Here is an 11,664-nt window from a genome sequence, read left to right as displayed (position 1 = left end):
TCTCCCTCTTCCCCTCTACCCAGTAAAGGCAGAAGCAGCAAGGCCAGACCACCAAGGAAGCTGGAGCCTGCAAGCAGGGCTAGGAGGGATGGCTAGAGCTGGCCAGGGGCAGACCCATCAGCACTTTGGTGAGGGTGTGGGATGGGTAGTGGTGGTGGGAGAGGTGGGGTACATCAGACAGGTCCATCCTTCTGTTGAAGGCCTGCCTGCCTCCCGGCCCAGGGGCCAGGGCTCAGTCCTTCTGTTCCTTTTTGATGGTAAGATTCCACTCCCAGGACAGGTGGTCAGTCTTGTCATTGTCTGTGAAGCAGGACTTGATGTTGTAGATGCCACGAGCCAGCCTACCCTTGGGCATCCTCTCCACGGGGGACTGGAACTTGTACTCCTCTGCCTAGGCCTGTAGTTCCCCACCAGGTATTGGTCTTGTCAATCTTGATGCCTTCTCTCTACATGTGCTGGATGTACTTCATGCTGGACATAATCTCCCGGTTGATTGGGAAAGAGATTTTTATCTGGCATTCCATGCCCTACTTCCACACAGAGGACTCCTTCTTGAAAGTTCTCCAGGTCCAGGTCCAGGGGGCCTAGGGCCAGGCTACACACCAGGGTCAGGCAGGTCACAGCAACCTTGGGGATGGCAGGGTCAGCAGATAGAGCTACACAGCCCCACAGTGCCTCCTTGTTCTTGCACAGATTCTCATCATCTTGTCCTGCTCCTGGATCTCCTGGATGCTCTTCTGGGCCGCTGGCTTATAGGTGACCCAGTGCTCATCCTTCTCATTTTCAGCTACAGTTTGCACTAGCTGCTCAGCTGTGGGCTCCTGCTCCGCCATGCTCACCTCTAGCTGAGTCTGGGACACTGGAATCTCCACTGACCACTATTGTGCTCTCTTCCTCTGGGGATAGCAAGTAAGTTCTTAACTGAACATATAATTGTCTTAATTATTGTGTTAGTCCAGTTTTTGTCTAGTATGCTGTATGTCTTAGTCTGCTAAGGCTGCCATAACAAAATACCATAGGCTGGGTGTCTTAACAACAGAAATGTATTTTCTGGAAGTTCTGAAAGCTGGAAGTCTACCATCAGGTGTCAATGTGGTGCATTTTTACCCCCCAAATCCCATGTATCAATAGATACTACTTGGAAAACACATAAAGTAGTTATTCTTGGTCAAGATTTAGGTAGGCAGCATACTACCCCTTAAGGTGTCTCTGCCCTCTTCAGGAAAATTCCACATAATTCATTTTAATGACCTCTTCACATGTATTCCAAGAAGAGGAAGTTGCTACTGACACTTTTTTAGCTAAAGTAAATGAGGTATAACAAAGACTGTTGTGCCTTAAGTCAGCTTCTCCACAAGAATGTGTATTTGTATTGTTATTAACTTAATTTTTGGAAACTCATTTTCCTTATGTGGTGTTTCCTTTTAACTAAGAAGTCTAAAACAAACAAAAATCTTGTGTATTATTCTGATATAGTTGAGTAAACAATTATGTGTAGTTGTTCTTATATGGATAGTAATATGATTGTGACATGTACAAATTATCTTCTTATAATTTTCAGGTAAGTGTAAGGAAAAATTTGTATGATAAATATTAAAGTGGACATTTTATTAAAAAAAAAAAAAGAATGTGGTTGCATCAGAGAGGAATCGCTTACGGCACGTAGGGACAATAAATTTCTTAACAACAGAGAAACGCTGCCTTGTTTTTCACCCCAGGAAAATAGTATTTGAAGCTATTGCCTTTAAGTAACACAATATTTAGAACTGATTCATGTTGACTTTTTTTTAATGTTGATTTTTTAAATGGCATAGCATTTTTCCAAAAATAAAGGAACTGTCATTTTGATGTCTGAAAAATTCTCATCTAATTTTAGAGCAACATATTTCACAATAAATATTGTTTAGATTTAAATTCTTTAAGAGATTTCAAATAGTAAGAGAAGTAAATAAAAAAATCCCTGGGACAGGACCACACGTTCATATCAAACAAGTCGTATTTAAGTTTTGTAGTTCGGAGGACAAAGAAATAAAATATCTATGCTTTTTTTTTTTTTAATTTTTTTTTCAACGTTTATTTATTTTTGGGACAGAGAGAGACAGAGAATGAACGGGGGAGGGGCAGAGAGAGAGGGAGACACAGAATCGGAAACAGGCTCCAGGCTCTGAGCCATCAGCCCAGAGCCCGACGCGGGGCTCAAACTCACGGACCGCGAGATCGTGACCTGGCTGAAGTCGGACGCTTAACCGACTGCGCCACCCAGGCGCCCCTTTCTATGCTTAACAAGTGAGAATTCACATTGCTAATGTACACCAGATATAAAGAGAAGAAACAACTTTATCATATCCCATGATTTGAGAGATCTCTAAATATTTCCTCATAGATTTTATCTTTTGTAATATTCTATTTCAATGCCTCTTTTATAACCCCAAATAATCACTATAGTTATAAACTCTGAAACCCATTAAAAAATTCCTGCTGAATATGTATGTGTATGCATAATTATTCTTTCTAAATTGTTAATGCCTTTCTCTTGTGTCTCTGCCTTATTTATCTATATGTAAATATGCATGTGAATACTTAAATTATTGATTTTAATGGTAGTCAATTCAACAGTACTAAATATAAAGATGTTACTTTTATTTCACATAATTTTTATAAATAAGTTTTCACTGATATAATATAGAAACATATTACTAAGTCTATTACCCACAGCCACCTATCATTATGTATCTGGGAATTTCTAAGATTAAGAATTAAAAAAAAAAGAAAAAGTATTTCTTTGGCTATATGTGTACATGCATGTGTATGTTTGTCTACTTTTACTATAATGAAGAAAATTAAAGGAATACCTCTCATATAATTCAGCTGTCCCACTTCTAGATATATATCTTATGGAATCTGATGTAAGTGAAACCACTCTCAAAGAATATCTGCACTCCCATGTCTATTGCAGCATTTTTCACAATAGCTAAGAAATGGAAACAACCTGTTTATCAAAGTACGAATGGATGAAAAAATGCACGCGCATGTGTGTGTGTGTGTGTGTGTGTGTGTGTGTGTGTGTGTAATATTATTCAGCCACGAGGAAGAAGAAAATTCTGCCATTTGTGAAAACATAGAACGATCTTGAGGACATATGCTAAGGGGGATAAATCAGACAAAGACAGATACTGCATGGTATCAGTTAAGTGCGGAATCTAAAAAAGCCAAAAGAGTGCTAATGCTGCAACTACATTTGTATTACAATATGTAAAGAAATCAAATCAAATGTTACACAAGTTTTATGTCAGATATATTTCAGTAAAAGAAAAAAATTGCTTTTATTCTAAGATGTGAAGGTAACAGGAAATTAATTTTCTAATTTGGAATATCTCCAGATAGTGTTTATGGCTTTGAATTATTGACATTTATTTATATATATTTATATATGCTTATATTTATATATGTATACCACAGCGTATTGTTTAATATAGGTCAAACCCTACTTTCAAAAAATCAATACTTTACATTTGACTTTCATAAAACTTTCTGGATCATGTATATTATACAAACTATAAAAACTTTCATTATTCTGGCTGTCACTAGTGTAGTTTCTACCACATGATCAATTCAGTTTCTTTTATGTTATTTGTATGCTTACTGTTAACAAAGAGCTGTTAAGTAGAAATACGTTCTTTTACACATTATATATTGAATAATGAATAATGCATAAAGGTATATATTGAATAATGTTAGTAAACACCTACAAGATAAGTTACAAAATGATACTCTGTTAGTAATCCCGAATTGCAGACAGAAGGAAAAGAACTAATTGTGTGTAGCATGGCATGTACCAACACAAAATAAAAATCCAGGAAAAACGTTTATTTTCTATTAGGGTGTAATGTGTATTGGTTATTGGTTTACAAAGAAATCTCACCACTAAAATAAAGCCATATTTTTTTAAAGTTTCCTGGATATTGAGGAATGGTAGCTAACACTTAAGAGAGAGTATCACTATCTACTCAGTGTAAAATAGTTATTGCCTTCAAGGCTTCAAAGAATTAATACCATCCTTAAGTTCAAGAGCAGAGTTTTAGCATCATCAACTTTATGAAAGTATAGTCTGACAATGAATGATTTTTCTTGTTCTTTGCTATTTATTTTGTTACTGACCTGTGAAGCCAACATATTTTCTTCTGAATTATCAAAATAGAGTATATCTGTGTTTATAGTGAATGAGCAATCAATAATATTTTTTTTTAACTGGCACAATATTCTAAAACATTTTCACATCTTATCTATTTTCTGAATGCATACAGCAATTGAATCTTTACTGAAATTAGAATAGATGAAATCATCATAAAAAAAGAATAAAATATTAGAACAGTTCTCACTTTGTTCCCAAATTCCGATACAGAGTTCTACCTCGACAGGCTAGCATGCAGTCTCACACTTGACACACCCATACTTTGTGGCAGTGGTTTGCAAATTGTGTCCTGGCCATTGCAAAGAGCCAGCTCCCTCTGAATGCCTCCTGGGAGAAAGGTTGTAAGGGAAGAGCCAGAAATATGACATTGGATCATGCCATATCTTTTTTGTGAGTAGCTCTGCTTTCAACTGTGTTAAATATTAGACTTCTGAGTAAATTTTCTTTAAATAAAATGTTCTCTGATTAAAACATTTTAATGGAGTTGGAAAAATAATGCCACTAGAGTATCCAATGAGCTTTAAAGTTTTTGTTGTTGTTGTTTATTTATTTTGAGAGACAGAGAGAGAGAGAGAGAGGAGCAAAGAGGGAGGGAGGGAGGGAGGGAGAGAGAGAGAGAGAGAGAGAGAGAGAATCCCAAGCATGCTCTATGCTGCCAGTATAAAGCCCAACACAGGGCTTAATCTCATGAATCACGAGATTATGATCTGAGCCAAAATCAAGAGTCAAATGCTTACCTGACTAAACAACCCAGGCACCCCCACTTTTACTTTTAACTTTAAAAGGTGACTTTTCACCTTATAGTATAATTACTTTATAGGTTCAAGAATTCTCTTAAAATCATGGGGAATACAATATGTAGGGTGTTGGGAAATACGATTTAGGCATACAGATGCATGGTGACATACACACACACACACACACACACACACACACACACACACACCAGCTGAGAAAAGAAGTTAAGTCCACTCGTGGAAGCACGTATGAATCTTCCCTGAGAAGGTCGAGGAGTCTTTAGTACTAACCTGTTACCATTTCTGTTACATCCCTCAAAGTGATATCTGTTACTATTTCCTTTATGTAAATGATTACATAATACAAACTGACTTTTTGTCTCCGTAATTCAACTCCAAACATCTGCTGTTTTCTATTTTTTTTTTAATTTTCTAACATTTTATTCTTAGTATTAAATATCTGGATAGTTCTCCTGAATGCTCATTTACTCTATTTGATATGTTTCTATATGAACGAATAATTTGTGGCATGGAGAAACCAGAAAAAAAAAAAGGAAAATAAAACTGATGTCACCATTAAGTACTTGGGTAAACTGTGTATTTTTTTTTAATTTTTTTTTCAATGTTTATTTATTTTTGGGACAGAGAGAGACAGAGCATGAAGGGGGGAGGGGCAGAGAGAGAGGGAGACACAGAATCGGAAACAGGCTCCAGGCTCTGAGCCATCAGCCCAGAGCCTGACGCGGGGCTCGAACTCACTGACAGTGAGATCGTGACCTGGCTGAAGTCGGACGCTTAACCGACTGCGCCACCCAGGCGCCCCTAAACTGTGTATTTTTTACTTCAGCAAGTCCATCAATTGCAAGACACATCATTAATTCACGTGTCCCTAAGAAAGAAAAACATTACCAATTAAACTACGGCATGCTACCTATGCTAGAACTGATGCTAATTTTAGAGATATCGTAATGTTAAATGTATGTACCTAGAACAAATGTAGAAATCAGTCATTTAATTTCTACAAAAATATCATATAGAATGAATTTTTCGTTCCATTCCTCAAATGGGGAAAATTAGTACAGAACTCTAAGGAACAACCATAAGAGGACACAACTCACATATAGCACAGAGTTCAGAATCAAATTTGTCTAGCTTTATGGACCATCTTCTCCCTACAGATTTCCACTTCTTATGAATTAATTGTAACTTGTAATGTAATATAATGATGATGTCCTATTACTGTTTCACTTCTAGAATTGGCTCTCATGACTCTTATTTAATACCCTGTTTGCCATAATAGATGGAGACCCTGGTGTAACCAAATAATAGATTTTAACATATCCTTAACTCATGATTACTAAGAAAAAGATACTGATTCTCTACTCCTAAATCTCAATAAATGTTTTTGGAATGTTCCACCTCATGATATTTATGGCAAATATAGTACTTTGTACTCAATAGCCTTACAATGTTTTGATCATTTGGATAAACTGTCAAAGCACCTGTGGGATTGAGCAAAGTTGTTTTAACCAATAAACCACATAATCCAGTGTAATATGACTTTGGCTATAGCTATCCATGTAATGAGCTTCAGGGAATTGATGAATCAGTGAATTAGTCTTTAAGTCATTAAAGCCTCATAAATACTTACTATCTTATACACTTAAACAGGTAATAATATTAATATATGCAAGCATTTATTGAATGCATATTCTAAACCAAGAACTTATTTAAGTGACTTTTTGTCACTATTTCATTTACATCTCACAAAAACATGAGGAAATCATTGTTACTATGCCCCCATTTTTTAGATGAGAATCTAAGGGGTCAACAAATAATTAATTTACACAGTTAAAACTGGAACACAGAAAATATAGCAGTTTCACATTTGAAGCCTTTAACCTACCTACGTATATGTCTTTCCAAAGAGGAAGGAGAAATGGGCTGGAATTCTAGAAACCTGCACTGAATTTCAGGTAACAAACTGAATTCTGGAGCTTAATCAAATCACTTTTCCTGACTCAGAGTGACCTTTTTGAAAGATATGCCTTTCTCTGATTATTCCAGCTTCACTATACCTTAAAATGGGGTTTCCTTTGCCTGTATGTCGTCCTCCCTGCCCAATCCAAACTTGTTGGTCTGAATTTTCCTACTGACTCTGCATGAACATGCTTCTTTAGTTCCAAGGTCTCAAATCCTAATCTTCATGGAGAGTGTGGTGGTCTTACTGTTATGGTCCCACAGCACCCTGTACATACAGCATTTAGTGCATTAATTCAAGATATTCCCCCAAAGTCTCTGAACTTCTTTAAATGTTATCTCATTCCCAATACATAAACAGAGAGCATAGCCTCACATACACAAAGCATTTAGCAAATGAATGCTAAATGGAAGAAAGAAGAAATGGATAAATGGACATCAATTTCCTCATTTATATAATAAAGAATTTGGTTTAGTTGAATGTAAGATTCTTCCTAGCCCTAAAGCTAATCACTTCTGCCTCTATTGATATATTAAAGCATTTAATCAATACTTACTATTGATCTTCTTAACCTCAATCTCCATTACACACTTTTGTTGCTTTCTTACTTGCCCAAACTGGCAGAGATTATGACTGTACCAAAAGATGTACTGCTTTTCATTTATCAGATTCTCTTGCAAAAAAAATTGGGCCCTGTGACTAACACTTCACCAAGAAAACTTTGGAGAAAGGATTATATTACTTTCAGGCCTGGCCCTTAAAATATCCTGAAGGACCTAGCAGATCTCTTTGGTTCTCCAGTCACCCTGAAGTAGGGAATCACTGAGAGTATGGCTTGGAGACCCTAAGGAGCAATGGAGTAACAAAATGAAAAACCACTGGCTTTCTAAATCACTGCTTATGTAGGAATGACCCAGGAAAGCCACATGACTTGTGTCAGGCTGTGTAATTAGCATCTCTTCCTTCTTTTTTTTCCCTTTATTTATGTTTGTTTTAGTCTAAAAAGAAGAAAGTATGTAGAACTGATTCATGGTATCTTCATCTGAATTTTTCCCATAAGACTTTCTGAGTTACGAATCTGTAGAGTCTTAGACACAGCAGAGCCATTGTTAATGGAAGAGTAGAAACAGGAGTTTCAGACTGATAATAGATCCTTCAATAATCAACTAAGGCCCAACATATATACCAGGCACTTGGTAGACATGACAACTGAGCAAAAATTAGCATTTAGGGTCTTTATGTCTCAATGGGTGGTAAATAAATGTATATCTACACACACTCCTTTTCTTTCCCTGCAGTTTCAGTTTTGCTTTGTTTTGAATGGATGATATAACGTTGAGAAGAGAATATGTAGTACATGAGGAGACCACACTTATAATCTCTATCTCTAAGAGAAAATATCCTACAAAGCTTGGCATATTTTATTTTACAGCTTAAGATTTAACTTCCTAAACTCTAATAAGAAATCCCTCCAGGAGAGAGAAAAAAAATGTATGGTTCATTATTATAATTTCCCAAAAGAGTCTTTAAAACCAGGGTTACTTTAGGTGAAGCATATTTTAAATCATTTGCTAAAATATTTAATGTTGACTCCTAAATATCTAAAATATTTCATTGAACTGGCTTTACAAGAATGTTCCTTTCAATGTTTCCTTTCAGATAGGATTATAACAAAAGAAGAAAGTTGTGCCATACTTATTTAATTCTTTAGTAATCTCAATAAGTAATATTATTATCTAATTTCTGATCTCAAATTTATTTATTCCCTTATCTTCTTCCTGATATTTCACAGGCCTCTTGATTTGTCTGTTACAGTGTATAGAGTCAGAAAATAAGGAAGAAAGAACCAGAGAGAAAGGGAGAGAGAGAAAGGAAGGGAGGAAAGAAGGAAGGATGGAGGAAGGTAGACATATGTCTTGTGTACAGGAAAGGTTTGGAAAGCCATTTTTCCATTCAGAAAAAGCAAATGAGAGAGGAAAACCCACAGGTTTAATACAGTGGTTAAATTTGAAAACATGCAAAATATTGGGAGAAATTAAAAATGACAGAAAGCTGGACATACACTGCATCATGGGACATTTTGCCTTGGTCATAGAGATCACTGTCTGAACACGAACTGAATCAGTTACACATTTAAAACATTAAATTCAGCAAAGGAATAATAAGTGAAACAAAGCTCAAAAAGAAAAAATAAATATTACCTAAGTAAGAATGAAAAAACCTGAAAGCAATACTATTGTACTTTGTGTTTATTCCTTTTGTTTAAAAAATTGCAACCACTGATCATGCTGTCCAATCTTTGGAAGCTAGGAAAAATTAGATTAATAAACCTTGAAAACAATTATTGGTAGTGTAAATGGCCTGTCCCCAAAAAGCCATTTAAGTAACTTCCCTAATTATTAAGATCTTATTTATTTTAAGATTGTTTATTTATTTTGAGAGAGAGAGAGAGAGCATGAGAGGGGAAGGGGCAGAGAGAGAGAGACTCAAGCAGGTTCAGTGCTGTCAGCTCAGAGCCCATCAGGGGGCTTGATGGCATGAACCATGAGATCATGACCCTAGCGAAATCAATAGTTGGACGCATAACTGACTGACCCACCCAGTAGCCCCAAGATCTTCTAATGAATAGTAGACACAAATGTCTGTGCTCAAATAAGAAACCCACCCCCAATTTTTTCCAAATCATTTAGTGGCATTTAGTTATACTTTTTAAAAATATGATTGTGAGTGCACACAACTCTGCTAATTAGTGCCCATATTTGGACTGAAGCATAGTTCTGAAGCTCAATCTCAGCACCGTCACTGCTCTTCTCACTCTACTGCTCTGACCCTTGGGATGTATACCTTTCCCTGAAGGAGAAGCATTTTGAGTTGCCTAACATCTAAAAAACACTTAAAAAAAATCCCGTTATGGGCTAAATTGTGTCTCCTCAAAGCTCACATGTTGAATTAAGGCCTAACATCTAGTACCTCAGAATGTTAACTATGTTTGGAGATAAGGTCTTTAAAGACATGATTAAAATAAAATGACATTATGTTTTTCTTTGTTTTGCAGTGGGCCTTAATCCAGTATGACTGGTATCTATATAAGAAGAAGCAATCTGGGCACGCACACAGAGGCACTAGACATGCGCACACAGGGATGCCCGTGTCAAGCCACAGCATGAAGGTGGCCATTTGCAAGCCAAGAAGGGAAGCCCCAGAAGAAACCAACTCTGCCAGTCCCTTGATCTTGGACCTCCAGGCTTCAGAACTGTGAAAAATGAAATCTTTGTTTTTTAAGTCCCCCTAGCTGTGGTGTTTTGTTATGGAAGCCTGAGCAGGCTAATACAGATCCTAAGATTTCTGTCCTAATAGTTACTAAATGTTGTGGGGAAATGTACACAATTTTATCTCATTTGCCTGGAAGGACTGATGTGAACATTTCTGAAATCCTGATTATTAAAAACTTAGGGAACCTTTATGAGATAACGATTATTTAAAAATTAGAGGTTAATATTAGAATATTAATAGCTATAAACACATATTTTCTAAGTGTTCACATTTTAATTGATCCATTATATAGTTTTCAAATTAAGAGAGTACAGCAGATTAGAACACTGTTTAAATATACCATTGTTCTTCTCACCTTTATAGAAGTGCGCTTCCTTGCCCTGTTATGTTGGTTTGACCACATGGCTGGCATTAGCCAGGGGATACTAACAAATGTAATTCAAATTAATGTTCAAACTATGTTTGTGCAGTGGGGCCCTTGTGACTCTGTCCTGGCCCTGGGAAAACTTTCCCCTTCAACTTGGGGCTCAAAATGTCCTCCCACAGAGCAGACCTGAGGCTAACACAGAGGGAGGAGCCAAGGCCAGTTGCCCCCCAGGTTAAGCAAGGCCCCCAGGTAAGTCTAGCCAAGATGACCTGATGCACAGGTGAACTGCAGATGTATGAAAGAGAACAAATGACAGCTATTTTAAGTCACTCAGTTTGGAGGTGTTCTGCCATGTAGCTATTGAGCCATAATTGACTGATGCATAAAGCATGATTGCAATCAATAAAATAAAGCAAGTTGATTACAATGTAGGCAGAACTTTTCAAAAATTTTCAATAGAGTATTTAGGAAATCAGTATTCTTGTTGAAAATTGAAAATATTATTGTTTATTTTCAATACCAGAAATAGAAGCTAATGCTGACATTCTACCATTTCTTGAGCACTTATTATGTTCTAAGCACAGTGATGACCTCTGATTATTTTATTTCATCTCAGTAATGACCCCAAGGTTAAGTATAATGATTACCATATTTTACAGATATTAGTGATTTTCACAGTATCATACAGCTAATAGGTTTTGGAGTTGGAATTTGAATCCAGACAATCAGCTTCTAATGCCTGGGCTATTTATTTATTTATTTATTTGGCCCTAGTAAAACGAAGCCTCAAACAATTGATTTAAGACATAGAATTGTTCCTCTCAATGGAAATTTTTAGTAAAAGGTTAAAGATGTAATCAATTTGAAGAGAAACCAGAATATATTGAGCTCTTAATTTTTATAGCATATCCAGATATCACAAATTCTCTATTATTTCATGATTATTTTATAAACTTAATTGCAACTATAATAAATAGTATTTTGTATACAAATATGTCTTCTCCAGGGGTGTCTGGGTGGCTCAGTTGGTTGAGCTTCTGACTCTTGATTTTAGGTCAGGTCAGGCTCCCAGGGTCATGAGATCAAGCCCCAGTGGGCTCAGCATGGATCCTGC

The 11,664-nt window shown here is 36.4% G+C and overlaps 1 non-coding gene and 1 pseudogene across 1 annotated transcript; both read right to left on the bottom strand.

Annotated features, from left to right (window-relative positions):
• Positions 1-232: 232 nt before the first annotated feature.
• Positions 233-833, bottom strand: LOC121032154 (rho GDP-dissociation inhibitor 1-like; annotated as a pseudogene).
• A 10,483-nt stretch (positions 834-11,316) lies between these two features.
• On the bottom strand, positions 11,317-11,432 carry LOC121040012 (U5 spliceosomal RNA). Its single transcript, XR_005795088.1, has one exon. It is a non-coding gene; the product is annotated as a U5 spliceosomal RNA (small nuclear RNA).
• Positions 11,433-11,664: the final 232 nt, after the last annotated feature.

The sequence above is a fragment of the Herpailurus yagouaroundi genome, unplaced genomic scaffold, assembly GCF_014898765.1.
Source record: "Herpailurus yagouaroundi ecotype Mexico unplaced genomic scaffold, PumYag 28, whole genome shotgun sequence".
Lineage (NCBI taxonomy): Eukaryota > Metazoa > Chordata > Mammalia > Carnivora > Felidae > Herpailurus > Herpailurus yagouaroundi.
Note: the sequence above shows the minus strand (reverse complement) of the source record. Positions and strands in the feature narration are given on the sequence as shown.